The sequence below is a fragment of the Terrapene carolina genome, unplaced genomic scaffold (assembly GCF_002925995.2).
Source record: "Terrapene carolina triunguis isolate 2854851 unplaced genomic scaffold, T_m_triunguis-2.0 Scaffold21, whole genome shotgun sequence".
In the NCBI taxonomy this organism is placed as follows: Eukaryota; Metazoa; Chordata; order Testudines; family Emydidae; genus Terrapene; species Terrapene triunguis.
This window is the reverse complement of record NW_020664372.1, coordinates 9,038,712-9,051,858: the sequence shown is the minus strand read 5'-3', so window position 1 is coordinate 9,051,858 and position 13,147 is coordinate 9,038,712.

Genomic DNA, 13,147 nt, shown 5'->3' with positions numbered 1-13,147 from the left:
GGTGCTTACCCTGGTGAGCCGTGTGCCAGAGGTTGCCGACCCCTGGAGTAGAGTTACTGGGAGGCACAATGTCACAGTTCAGGGCAACTGCAGCTGCATTCCCCCTCTGTGGTCAAGCAAGGGAATCTACTCTAGGCTTGTAGCTCCTCAGTCTCTCTCCCTCCTGACTAGGGTATTTCCAGATTGCATAGTTCCCTGCCTATACTGTGACCTCCCCAGAAAAGTAAGGCTACCTAAGCCAGGCCAGTCTATTTTATTTTTCTCCTCCCAGATGTTAAACAGGTTAGGTAAACAGGGTAATTGCCACAGTTAAGCTATGACAGAGCTCTTTTTAAGCAAGCACATCTACTCTCAAGATAAAAGCATTACAGAGAAAAACAGATTAAGAACCTACATATATACCAACAAGTTTACCAGAGATCACCCCTTGAATCCAAATAAGGGCTCTGAACAGTGAACAGTCCTTCAAACACCATCAAGGGGTTTTCCTGTCCCCTTCTCTTAAGGGAGAAGCCTGTGTATTAAGAACTGTAACATCCATTGAGGTGAGAAAACTGCTTCATCCAAATACTGCCTAGTATAATAAGGTTTAAGATTTAGATTGTGCCTTTTATTTTCTTTGGTAACTATCTGACTTTTTGTCACTTACAATCCACCACTTACAATCACTTAAAATCTATCTTTCTGTAGTTAACAAATCTGTGTTATATTTTACCTAAAACAGTGTGTTTTCATTGAAGGGCTTGGGAAATCTCAGCTCAGTTTACAAAGGCTAGTGAGTGTCCTCTCCACATCAAGGGAGGAGTGGACTGGGTAATGAACTTACAGTGGTCATGCTTCTGACCAGGGCAAAAAGATACAGATCTAGGGTGCAAGGCTGGTGGCTTGTAAGATTTGCTGTTGCCTTTCTCTGTGTGATTTGTGAGTGGCTCTGGGAGCATTCATGCAATTTACCTGGGTGTAGGGCTCCACATGCAGTTGTGCTGAGTGATAACTGTGCCTGGATGGGTTTGCTGCTTGTCACTAGCAGAGCATTGCGAAAGACAACCCAGGCTGGAGAGTTAAGGGAGCAGAGCAGTATCCCAGTTCCAGTTTGCACCCCGGGGATCCTGTCAGAGGATTTATTCACTCCCCTTCAACTGATATGCTATGCAGACATAAGATGTATTGTAGACATAGCCTTTCACTTTAAAAGAAGAAACACAATATGCTTGCCAGCTTTCCTAGAACAAATTCCCCGTTAAGCACATTACTTCTAAGTTTTCCTTAACTGCACTAGCAGTTAAGTTCTCCATTAAGAGTTTGCAAGATACACAACAGGGATATCAACCAGACTAGAACCAGCAGTGCCATATTTTTGTTGAAGGTTAAACACACAGATACATACCTGGAAAATGTGGAAAGAATTAAAGTTCAGGTTTCAGTGACTGGAGAAGAGTAACATTATGTTAAATTCAGAGGGCAGTCTAATTTGGTGATACTTACACTTTCTTCTGGTTCTCTTAGCCCATAAATTATACCAATTACATTCCCTTACTCACACACATTTACCAACACATAATTTACACATCACACCTGACCTTTGCCCATTCAGTTAAGTGAAATCTCAGTTGGTTTAACTTTTGCAAGTTTATCGCAGATCTTATGATATGTACTGTTTTTCTTAAAGCCCCTACTTCTGGAGTCACGCAATTGTGTGAGACACAGTTTTCACTGAAATTCTCCTCACTCCAAAAGTAAGCTTCTGGCTCCTTTGATTGTGGGAAGAAGCTTGAAGAAAATGAAATAACTGAACACTAAAGACTGAAAACTCAAAATGCAAATAAAAAAAAATCCAACATTTATATATTGTGACAAAATTCCTTCTCTATCTTGGTGGGTCCTGCGCTTATTGGCAGATTTTCTTGCCTCAGAGATTCACCATGTGGGTTGGGGAACAGCCCAGAGACCTTCCCCTCTGGAAGAACCCACAGTCCAGGTCAATTGGGAGGTTTGAGGGGAACTCAGGCCCGCCCTCTACTCCGGGTTTCAGCCCAGGGCCCTGTGGACTGCAGCTGTCTATAGTGCCTCCTGTAACAGCTGCATGACAGCTACAACTCCCTGGGCTACTTCCCCATGGCCTCCTCCAAACACCTTCCTTATTCTTACCACAGGACCTTCCTCCTGGTGTCTGATAACGCTTGTGCTCCTCAGTCGTCCAGCAGCACACCCTCTCACTCTCGGCTCCTTGCACCTCTTGCTCCCAGCTCCTCACACTCGCACCACAAACTGAAGTGAGCTCCTTTTAAAACCCAGGTGCCCTGATTAGCCTGCCTTAATTGATTCTAACAGCTTCTTCTTAATTGACTCCAGGTGTCCTAATTAGCCTGCCTGCCTTAACAGGTTCTAGCAGGTTCCTGATTACTCTAGTGCAGCCCCTTCTCTGGTCACTCAGGGAACAGAAAACTACTCATCCAGTGACCAGTATATTTGCCCTCTACCAGACTCCTGTACCCCACTGGTCTGGGTCTGTCACAATATATATTTAAATCTCAGAATTTTTAAGCCTGGTTTATAATTTTTGAATGCTTGTTGTTGCTAATACTGTAATTTATACTCCTCTCTTTCAGTCTCTCAGCATTTATTAATAACAGTCTATAAAAATGAGGGCCAACCACAAGAATAAGCTGACTACCCTAAATTTATGTTAAACCTTAGAACTGCTTCACATCTTTGGTGTGTATAAGACAGCATCAGAGACCATATCTGCATTACAGAAGTGTACCAGTTTAAATTGATTTTTAAATGGATTTAGTTAAACTCATGCACAATCTTAATGCAGATGCACCTAAATATATTTATGCCTTGTCTATACTGAACCATTTTGCACCAAGGACTTTATTTTAAAACCAATTTAAAGTGGTGCACATTTCTACTGTAGAAAAAAGCTTTGGGGTCCTGTAGACTTAGGTTCCATTACACATATGTACACTCTTACCATGAGTAGTTTGCAGTACACCATTTTATAAATCACCTCTAAAGTAGTTCAGTAGTTTCTTGGTAAATTCAGTTTTGTTATTTTTAATGTCAGCATGGGCACAAAGTGAATCTGAGGTGATTATATCATGTATTTGTTCATTTATTGCAATTTATAAAATGTCCCAATCCCATCTTCTTAAAATTTCATATACCAAATTACATAAATTAAATAATAATTAACACAAAATGAAAAAAAAAAGTCCTGTAATAAACTTGATTGCATCAAACCATCAAAAACTTTTCCACCTCCACCACCCAATTGCTTAATCCTCCTCCCCTTAACACCTGCAGCCCATTCACCAGAACTAGGCCCCTTCCAGGAGCAAGACTACATACAGTCTCCCCTCTACGTGCTGCACACAAATTAAAATAAACAACAAGGAGTCCTTGTGGCACCTTAGAGGCTAACAAATTTATCTGGGCATAAACTTTCATGGGCTAAAACCCACTTTATCAGATGACCTCCCACTTGCTAAGGCAACTCAGATCTTTTCATGTGCTGTGTATTTATACCTGCCTCTGTATTTTCCACTGTATTTAGCCCACAAAAGCTTATGCCCAAATAAATGTGTTAGGGTATATCTACACTACGAGAGTAGTTCGATTTTACTTAAAGCGAATTTGTGGAACCGATATTACAAAGTCGAACGTGTGTATCCACACTAAGGACAGTAATTCGATTTTGTGAGTCCACACTAACGGGGCAAGCGTCGACATTGGAAGCGGTGCACTGTGGGCAGCTATCCCACAGTTCCCGCAGTCCCATTGGAATTCTGGGTCAAGCCCCCAATGTCTGCTGGGACAAAAAATGTGTCGAGGGTGCTTTTGGGTAACTGTCGTCATTCAACTCTCACTCCCGCCCTCCCTCCGTGAAAGCGCCGTCGGGCAATCAGTTCACGCACTTTTGTGGTGATTGACAGCGTGGACGCCACAGCACTGCGAGCATGGAGCCTGCTGCGATCATCGCTGCAGTTATGGCCATTGTCAACACCTCGCACCTTATCATCCACCTTTTTCAGAGGTAGATGCTGAGAAATTGGGCGAGGAGGCTACGGAGGCGCGGTGAGGACATTAAGTCTGAGAGGAGCACAGACCTCTCACAAAGCACAGGACCCCATGCCGTGGACATCATGGTGGCAATGGGTCATGTTGATGCTGTGGAACGGCGATTCTGGGCCCAGGAAACAAGCACGGACTGGTGGGACCGCATAGTGCTGCAGGTCTGGGATGAATCACAGTGGCTGCAAAACTTTCGGATGCGTAAGGGAACTTTCCTGGAACTTTGTGAGTTGCTGTCCCCTGCCCTGAAGCGCAAGGACACCCAGATGCGAGCAGCCCTGACTGTCCAGAAGTGAGTGGCCATAGCCCTCTGGAAGCTTGCAACGCCAGACAGCTACCGGTCAGTCGCGAATCACTTTGGAGTGGGCAAATCTACTGTGGGGGTTGCTGTGATGCAAGTAGCCAACGCAATCGTTGAGCTACTGCTCTCAAAGGTAGTGACTCTGGGAAACGTGCAGGTGATCATAGATGGCTTCGCTGCAGTGGGATTCCCAAACTGCGGTGGGGCTATAGATGGAACTCACATCCCTATCCTGGGACCGGCCCACCAGGCCAGCCAGTACATTAACCGAAAGGGCTACTTTTCAATGGTGCTGCAAGCACTGGTGGACCATAGGGGACGTTTTACCAACATCAACGTCGGATGGCCGGGCAAGGTTCATGATGCTCGTGTTTTCAGGAACTCTGGTCTGTTTAGACGGCTGCAGGAAGGTATTTACTTCCCGGACCACAAATAACTGTTGGGGATGTGGAGATGCCTATAGTGATCCTCAGGGACCCAGCCTACCCGCTAATGTCCTGGCTCATGAAGCCCTATACAGGCGCCCTGGACAGTGAAAAAGAACTCTTCAACTACCGGCTGAGCAAGTGCAGAATGGTGGTGGAGTGTGCTTTTGGACGTCTCAAGGGGAGATGGAGAAGCTTACTGACTTGCTCGGATCTCAGCGAAACCAATATCCCCATTGTTATAGCAGCTTGCTGTGTGCTCCACAATCTCTGTGAGAGCAAGGGGGAGACGTTTATAGCGGGGTGGGAGGTTGAGGCAAATCGCCTGGCTGCTGATTACGCCCAGCCAGACAGCCGTGCGATTAGAAGAGCCCAGCAGGACGCGCTGTGCATCCGGGAAGCTTTGAATGCTAGGTTCCAGAGTGAGCAGGGTAACCTGTGACTATTAAGTTTGTTTATTTAGAAGCTGAACCTGCCCCCGTTTCTTTACCCAGTTAATGTTGACTATCCTTTCCAGTTACTAACCTTCTTCTCCCCCTTCCAACACACCTTTAAAAATAAAATAAATGAAACTTTGTTCATTAACACTGTTTTCTTTATTAAGGATTTCGTGGTAAAGTGTTGAAACTGGGACGCAGACTGTGGTGGGGAGCGGGTGTAGTGATGGAAAGGACGCTTCTAAACTCGAGGAATGACAGGCTCCTGCTCCTAGAGCGGTCCGCAGTGCTGGACTGGTTGTTTCAACGGAGCCTGCCACCCCTCCTTTTCGGGACTCTGTGTGTGGGGGCTATGTGACTTTGTGGCGGGGGAGGGCAGTTACAGATCCCCTGCTGCGTGGCTCTGTGATCCAGGCTAAGGACCGCTGCGTAAGATCTGTAACCGCCCTCCCCCGCCACAAACTCACATATCCCCCCCACACAGAACATGAAAACCACCTCTCAGACTGACCAGGGTGCCTAGTGACTGCAATGTGTGTGTGACCTTCTGCTGAACCTGCCCCCATGTCTGTACCCTGGTAAAGGTGACTGTCCTCTCCAATTACCAACCCCCTTCTCCCCCTTCAAACACACTCTCCTCTAAAAGAACATGACGGAAACAGTAATTAACAGAAAGGTATTTTTTATTAACAACTACACATTTAGGGGATGAAACTGGGATGGTGGCTTGGGTGAGGTGCTTTTGGAGTGAAGGAAAGGACTTATCAAATCTTTGGGAATGAGAGCCTTCTGTTACTTGAGCAGTCTGCAGGGGTGGAGTGACTGTTTTCACGGCCCCTGCCGCCCCTCCTTCTTGGGACTTTGGGTGAGGGGGGGATGGGACTTTGTGGTGGGGGAGGGCGGTTAGAGGTAGAATGCAGCGGGGCTCTGTCCTCCTGCCTCCGGTCCTGCAGAACATCTACAATGCGCCGGAGCATGTCCGTTTGCTCCCTCATTAGTCCAAGCAGCGTTTGAGTCGCCTGCTGGTCTTCCTGCTGCCCCCTGTCCTCCCGTTCGCTGTGTGATCGCTGGTATTGCGACATGTTCTCCCTCCACTGGGTCTGCTGTGCCGCCTCGGCTCGGGAGCAGCCCATAAGTTCTGAGAACATCTCGTCCCGTGTCCTTCTCTTTCGTCGCCTGATCTGCGCCAGCCTCTGGGAGGGGGATGCCGGGGTAGCTCGGGAGACACTCGCAGCTGTGGGATGGGAAAAAGGGAGTGAATTCCTCAGTAAGATACAGTTTTGCGAACAATGAATATAGTCTTTCTCTGTGAACAAGACCATGCACAGCACCTATCACATGCGCACTCAGTACAAGGTCGAATTTTCAGCCTTCCCATTGAGTGCCTGGGGTCTTGCTGTACATATCACACAAGCGGGGCCGGACAACGGAATTCGGCTAGCAGGCGGACATGGTAAGCCGTAGACTTTTGGCTGCTTAAAGCTTAATTTATAGTAGTACCCTCCTTTCACATTCCAAGCAATGCTCCTAACGTTGGCCAGTTCCTGCTGCTGGCAATCCGGCCAGCATGAACTCTGCCCCTGTCCCACCCCCCTCGCGGCTGTCCCCGGGAAAGATCCCTGCATGCTGCCCCTGTCACGCCTCCACTGCGTGGCTGTAAACGGCCAGTTACAGTTATGTAAAGGAACAGGCAATCAGTCCCAATACTAACATTCCCCTAATTCAAAGCAGGTCACCATGAGTGATATCACTCTGATGAGGATTTCGGAGACAGAGAAAGACCGCATGCTGAGTGAATGCCAGCAAGCACCAGGGCCGTATGCCGCCATGCTTTGCGAGGCAATGATCCCGGAGTACTTGCTGCTAGCCTGGCGTGGAAAAGTTTCCTACCATGGAGGACGCAATAAGGCCGCTCTCCCCAATAACCTGATGCAAAGGCTTTCACAATACCTCCAGGAGACCTTCGTGGAGATGTCCCAGGAGGATTTCTGCTCTATCCCCGGACATATTGACAGAATTTTCCAGTAGCTGCACTGGCAAGGACTAAAAACTAAAGCGCCTTGGGCAAACTAATCATGAAAAACCCATTGTTAAGATACCATTCATATTCTGTTCAAAATAAATGTTTAGCACACTTACCTACTGATGTTTCCCCTGATTCACGGTCTGAGTTACCGCCTTGGGAGGGTTGGTAGGGGATCTCCGTGAGGGTGATGAAGAGATCCTGGCTGTCGGGGAAATCAGCGTTGAAAGCGCTGTCCTCCTCATCTCCTTCCTCATCTTGCCCATCTGCAAACATCTCCGAGGAAGCGGCCATCAACAATACCCCATCGTCAGACTCCACGAACAGTGGTGGGGTAGTGGTGGCGGCCGCACCTAGAATGGAATGCAGTGCCTCATAGAAACGGCATGTCTGGGGCTGGGATCCGGAGCGTCCGTTTAACTCTTTGGTCTTCTGGTACCCTTGTCTCAGCTCCTTGATTTTCACGCGGCACTGCGTTGCATCCCGGCTGTATCATCTCTCCGTCATGGCTTTGGAGATCTTCTCGTAGATCTTCGCATTTCGTTTTTTCGATCGCAGCTCCGAAAGCACGGACTCATCGCCCCACACAGCGATCAGATCCAAGACTTCCCGCTCAGTCCATGCTGGGGCCCTCTTTCTATTCTGCGATTGCATGTGACGGGTTGGATCACAGAAACCCCCTTGGGAGCTGCCACCCGATGTGCAAAGATTACCCCTGCTTCTGTTTTCCCTGCCAGCTTAGGGCTCCAGCACCCTGTCTTGCTGAGCCAGCCACTCCTGTCTGGCTCCAACAGACTCAGGATCTTAATCACTTGTCCCAAAACTGCAAGTTTACCCAAAAACAGCTCACAGGAGTGTGCTTGTCTTTAGCACTCAGATGCTCAACTCCCAATGGGGTCTAAACCCAGATAAATCCGTTTTACCCTGCATAAAGCTTATGCAGGGCAAACTCATAGATTGTTCGCCCTCTATAACACAGATAGAGAGATATGCACAGCTGTTTGCTCCCCCAGGTATTAATACATACTCTGAGTAAATTACTAAATAAAAAGTGATTATATTAAATACAGACAGTAGGATTTAAGTGGTTCCAAGTAGTAACAGACAGAACAAAGTAAGTCACAATCAAAATAAAATAAAATGCGCAAATCTATGCCTAATTAAACTAAATACAGATAATCTCACCCTCAGAGATGCTTCAGTAAGTTTTTCTCAGACTGGACACCTTCCAGGCCTGGGCACAATTCTTTCCCCTGGTACAGCTTTTGTTCCAGCTTAGGTGTTATCTAGGGGCTTCTCCATGATGGCTCCTCTCTCTCTCTGTTCTCTTCCACCCCTTTATATATCTTTTGCATAAGGCGGGAATCCTTTGTCCCTCTGGGTTTCCACTCCCCCTCACTGGAAAAGCACCAGGTTAAAGATGGATTCCAGTTCAGGTGACATGATCACATGTCACTGCAAGACTTCATTACTCACTTGCCAGCACACACATATACAGGAAGACTCAAAGGTAAATACAGCCATCTGCAGACAATGGGAATCATCAAGATTCCAAACCATCCTTAATGGCCCACACTCTACATAATTACAATAGGCCCTCAGAGTTATGTTTTATATTTCTAGTTTTAGATACAAGAGTGATACATTTCTACAAATAGGATGATCACACTCAGTAGATTATGAGCTTTGTAATGATACCTTACAAGAGACCTTTTGCATGAAGCATATCCCAATTACCTTACATTCACTTATATTTTTATAAAACCATATAGACTGCACAACGTCACAGTCACTTCTGCTGGAGAGCCAGGAAATGAGATTCAAACTGGCCAGACAGGAAAAGGAATTCAAATTTTCCCAGGGCTTTTCCTGTGTGGCTGGTCAGAGCATCCAAGCTCAGACTGCTGTCCAGAGGTCAACAGAGTGGTGCACTGTGGGATAGCTCCCGGAGCTATTAGCGTCGAATTCCATCCACACCTACCCTAATTCGACGTGGCCATGTCGAATTTAGTGCTACTCCCCTCGTCGGGGAGGAGTACAGAAATCGATTTAAAGAGACCTCTATGTCGAAATAAATAGCTTCATTGTGTGGACGGGTGCAAGGTTAATTCGAGTTATCGCTGCTAAATTCGACATAACCTACTAGTGTAGACCAGGTCTTAGTCTCTAAGGTGCCACAAGGACTCCTTGTTTTTTGCTGATACAGACTAACACGGCTACCACTCTGAAACAAATTAGAATGTTGCGATCAACTTGTCTCATCTCATGCAATTATGCCCTGTCCTTTTGCCCTTCACACAGCTTCCAGTACTACTCAGTCCACTGACACACCTCATTATCTCTTTATTTGGATATGCTCCACATTCACAGTCTTTTTTCCCACCTGTACTTTAGTTCTGAACTGACTTTTGACTCACCTCTAGGTGCTCATTTTCTAGTTGTGCTGATCAATAATCTACACACTTAAATTCAGACACAATTTTGCTCCAAGGATCCATTGTAACAGATTTAGCTAAAGAATGGGGAAAAGCCTAACTTTATTTAAACATATGTTCATGAAGGTGTCAAACCTCCCCTCCGACCCACACCCACTACTTCTTCCTCACCAATTGTTTCTACCCAGAAAAATATTTTGGCTCCTTATGAGACAAATACCTATCAAGTATTAAAATTAATGTCTAAAACCAAAAATCTCTAGCAAATTATATGTAGTTGAATTTACAAAGATAATTGAGTACAAAGTATCTACACAATCAAAATCACCTCAATCAAAGGATCTCTATAGGTGGAAATCATGCCTTTAAGCAAAACATAAACACTTTGGGCATGTCTACACTACAAAGTTAAGTCGACTTTGTGTAAGTGGACACTTAGCCTCTGAATTAATTAATTAATTAATTTAATTGATCGTGCATGTCCACACCATGCTTATTGTCTCAGTGGAGTGTGTCCTCACTAGCAGTGCTTGCATTGTTGCAGAACTATGCACTGTAGGTAGATGTCCCACAGTGCAACTAGCCTCAGGACGTTTTGGGAAGGGCTTGCAAAGCCTCATAGGACTAAAAGATGGTCACTGGTGGTAATGGAGATACGACTTCGGCTTCCTATGATGAACTTTCCTCCCTCCCTTCCCTGATATCAATGGCAAACAACCCATGGTTTTTTTGCACCCCTTTTTCGAAAGCCTGGCATAGCTGCATGTACACCATAGCATAAAAAGTATGGACCTTGCTCAGTTGTGCACTCTTATTGTAAGCATTACAAACACCTTGCATCTTATCTTGCAGTATTTCTAGAGTCGATAGAGGAGCCACCGTGCAGAACATTGCGATCTCATGCAACCCTGCTGCAAGCCATAGAATGAAAAATTAACTGTTGCTGGTGGCAGTTGCACATCAGCTGAACATGGTGGAGCACTATTTCTGGTCCCAGGAAACAAGCACTGACTGGTGGGACTGCATTATTATACAGCTATGTGTTGACGAGCAGTGGCTGCAGAACTTTTGAATTCAGAAGGCCACTTTCCAGGAACTTTGTGCAGAACTTTCCTCAGTCCTGAAGCACAGCAACACTAAAACGAGAGCTGCTCTGACAGTGGAGAAGCAAGTGGTGATCACTCTATGGAAGCTTGCAACGCCAGACTGTTACCGGTCAGTGGGAAATCAATTCAGAGTTGGTAAATCCACCGTGGGAGCTGTTGTAATCCAAGTTTGCAGGGCCATTAATAGACTTCTGCTGAGAGGAGTAGTGACTCTGGGCAACCTGCACAAAATATTGGATAATATGCTGAGATGGGGTTCCCTAATTGCTATGGGGTGATAGATGGCACTCATATCCCTATCTTGGCACCAGGTCACCTCACCAAAGAGTACATGAACTGAAACGGATACTTTTCGATGGTGTTGCACGTGCTGGTGGATCACAGTGGGCGTTTCATTGACATCAATGAAGGATGGTCAGGAAAAGTGCACGACGTGCACATCTTTAGGAACACAGGTCTGTTCAGAAAAATGCAAGCAGGGACTTTCTTTCTGAATCTCAAAATAACCGTTGATGATGTTGAAATACTAATCATGATCCTGGGAGACCCAGGCTGCCCCTTGCTCCCATAGCTCTTGAAGCCATGCACTGGCCACCTGGACAAGAGTAAGGACGGTTCAACCATAGGCTGAGCAAATGCAGAATGATGGTGGAATGTGCCTTTAGATGTTGAAAGGGCTGCTGGCACAGTTTGCTTACGAGGTTAGGCCTTAGCGAAAGCAATATCCCCATTGTTGTTGCTGCCTGCTGTGTGCTCCATAATATCTGTGAGGCAAAGGGAGAAAAGTTTCTGCCAGCATGGGGTGTGGAGTCAGATCAGTTGGCAGCTCATTTTGAGCAACCAGATACCAGGACAATAAGAAAAGCCCAGCAAGGGGCTCTGCATCTCCATGAGGCTTTGAAAACCCATTTCAGTAATGTATGATGCTTATCTGGGTTCTGCCTTCCCAAACCATCCCCTCTGTTACATTAGTTCCCCTGTAAACTACCCTCCACCCCCATGACTGGAATAAATAAAGAACATTTCTTTCTCAAGGGGTTTACTTTTATTATGCACACAAAAATGCCTGAAAGAACAGAAAAGTAAAGTATCCTAGAGCAAATGGGCTGAAAACATTGGGAGGGGAGAAACAAAGTCAGCTTTTTTTCAAAAGCACTGCACTGGGTTGCCAATCAAAGTTCTTAGAATGGGGCCTTCTGTTCTTTGTACCCTCCTCCACGGTTGAGTGGAAAGGATATTGAACTGTCCCCCTCTCCTCTGCCTGGAAAGTTTGTGGGGAGGGATGCTTGCAAGCAGTTCTGCAGTGGCTAGCCTCAAGCAGCTTTTTCTTGCAGCTCAAACAGGCACCTCAAAATGTTTGATTGGTCCTTCATAACCTGCAGCATCTCATACTGCCTTGAATGCTCCTGCTCCTGGGATGCTCTCCAGCTCCATGTCCAATTTCTTGGAGAGTGAAATCCTCCAGACTCTGAGCTTGGTCTCAGCTGCCCAGGAGGCATTCATTATCTCTCTGAAAAATGTCATCCCACATCCTCTTTTCCCACCTTCTAATCTGGGAAAGCCTCTCTCCCAGGGTGGAGGATGCGCCGAAGGACAAGCTTTACACTGTAAGGCATGCAAAGCACAATGCAACCATTGTCAGTGCATACATTTTTTCTGCTGCAAGGTTGCTATTTTAAAAAAAAATCCTCTTATTACATTTCCCTGCAAGCCACAACATAATCAGAATCCCTAGCTATTCCATGAGTCGGTTTGCTGTTCCAGTCATGGTGAATATGGCCCTGAGGCATGGACGACAGGCCCTGTGCTGCAACTAGTTGCAAACCCACTGTGACACTATACCCCATATACTTCATAGAAATATTGTTATAATATGATTATAGCATAACTATTATATGTTTTGTATAAGATAAGGCATGTGAGATATCATTGGAAAGGTTATGATTTGCTGAATATGAATATTCTGTTGTTATGCATGTATCATGTTTGTATCTAAAGTTAAGAATATTGATGGTACATCTGTACTACAAAAGTGTTTGCACCTGTGGAACGCCCACCAGACAGAATGCAATCAGTCTGGCTGGCTAGCTGGGTGCAAGTCAATGGACCATTAGGGAGAATAATAGGTTTTTGAAGATGCTAATCTCCCACCTTCCTGGGATGCTACAAACGGCCTTTGACTCATGGCTGCTTTAACACTGCAGGGTCTTGTGACCATGTCACATGGTACTGGACTCCATGATAGAATACCAGTATTTTTCCACTGGGGGTAGGGGGAACACACTAGAAAACAAAGAGAGTAGGTATCAGTGGTTAACAGTCATGCTGGAAGGGCATAACGAG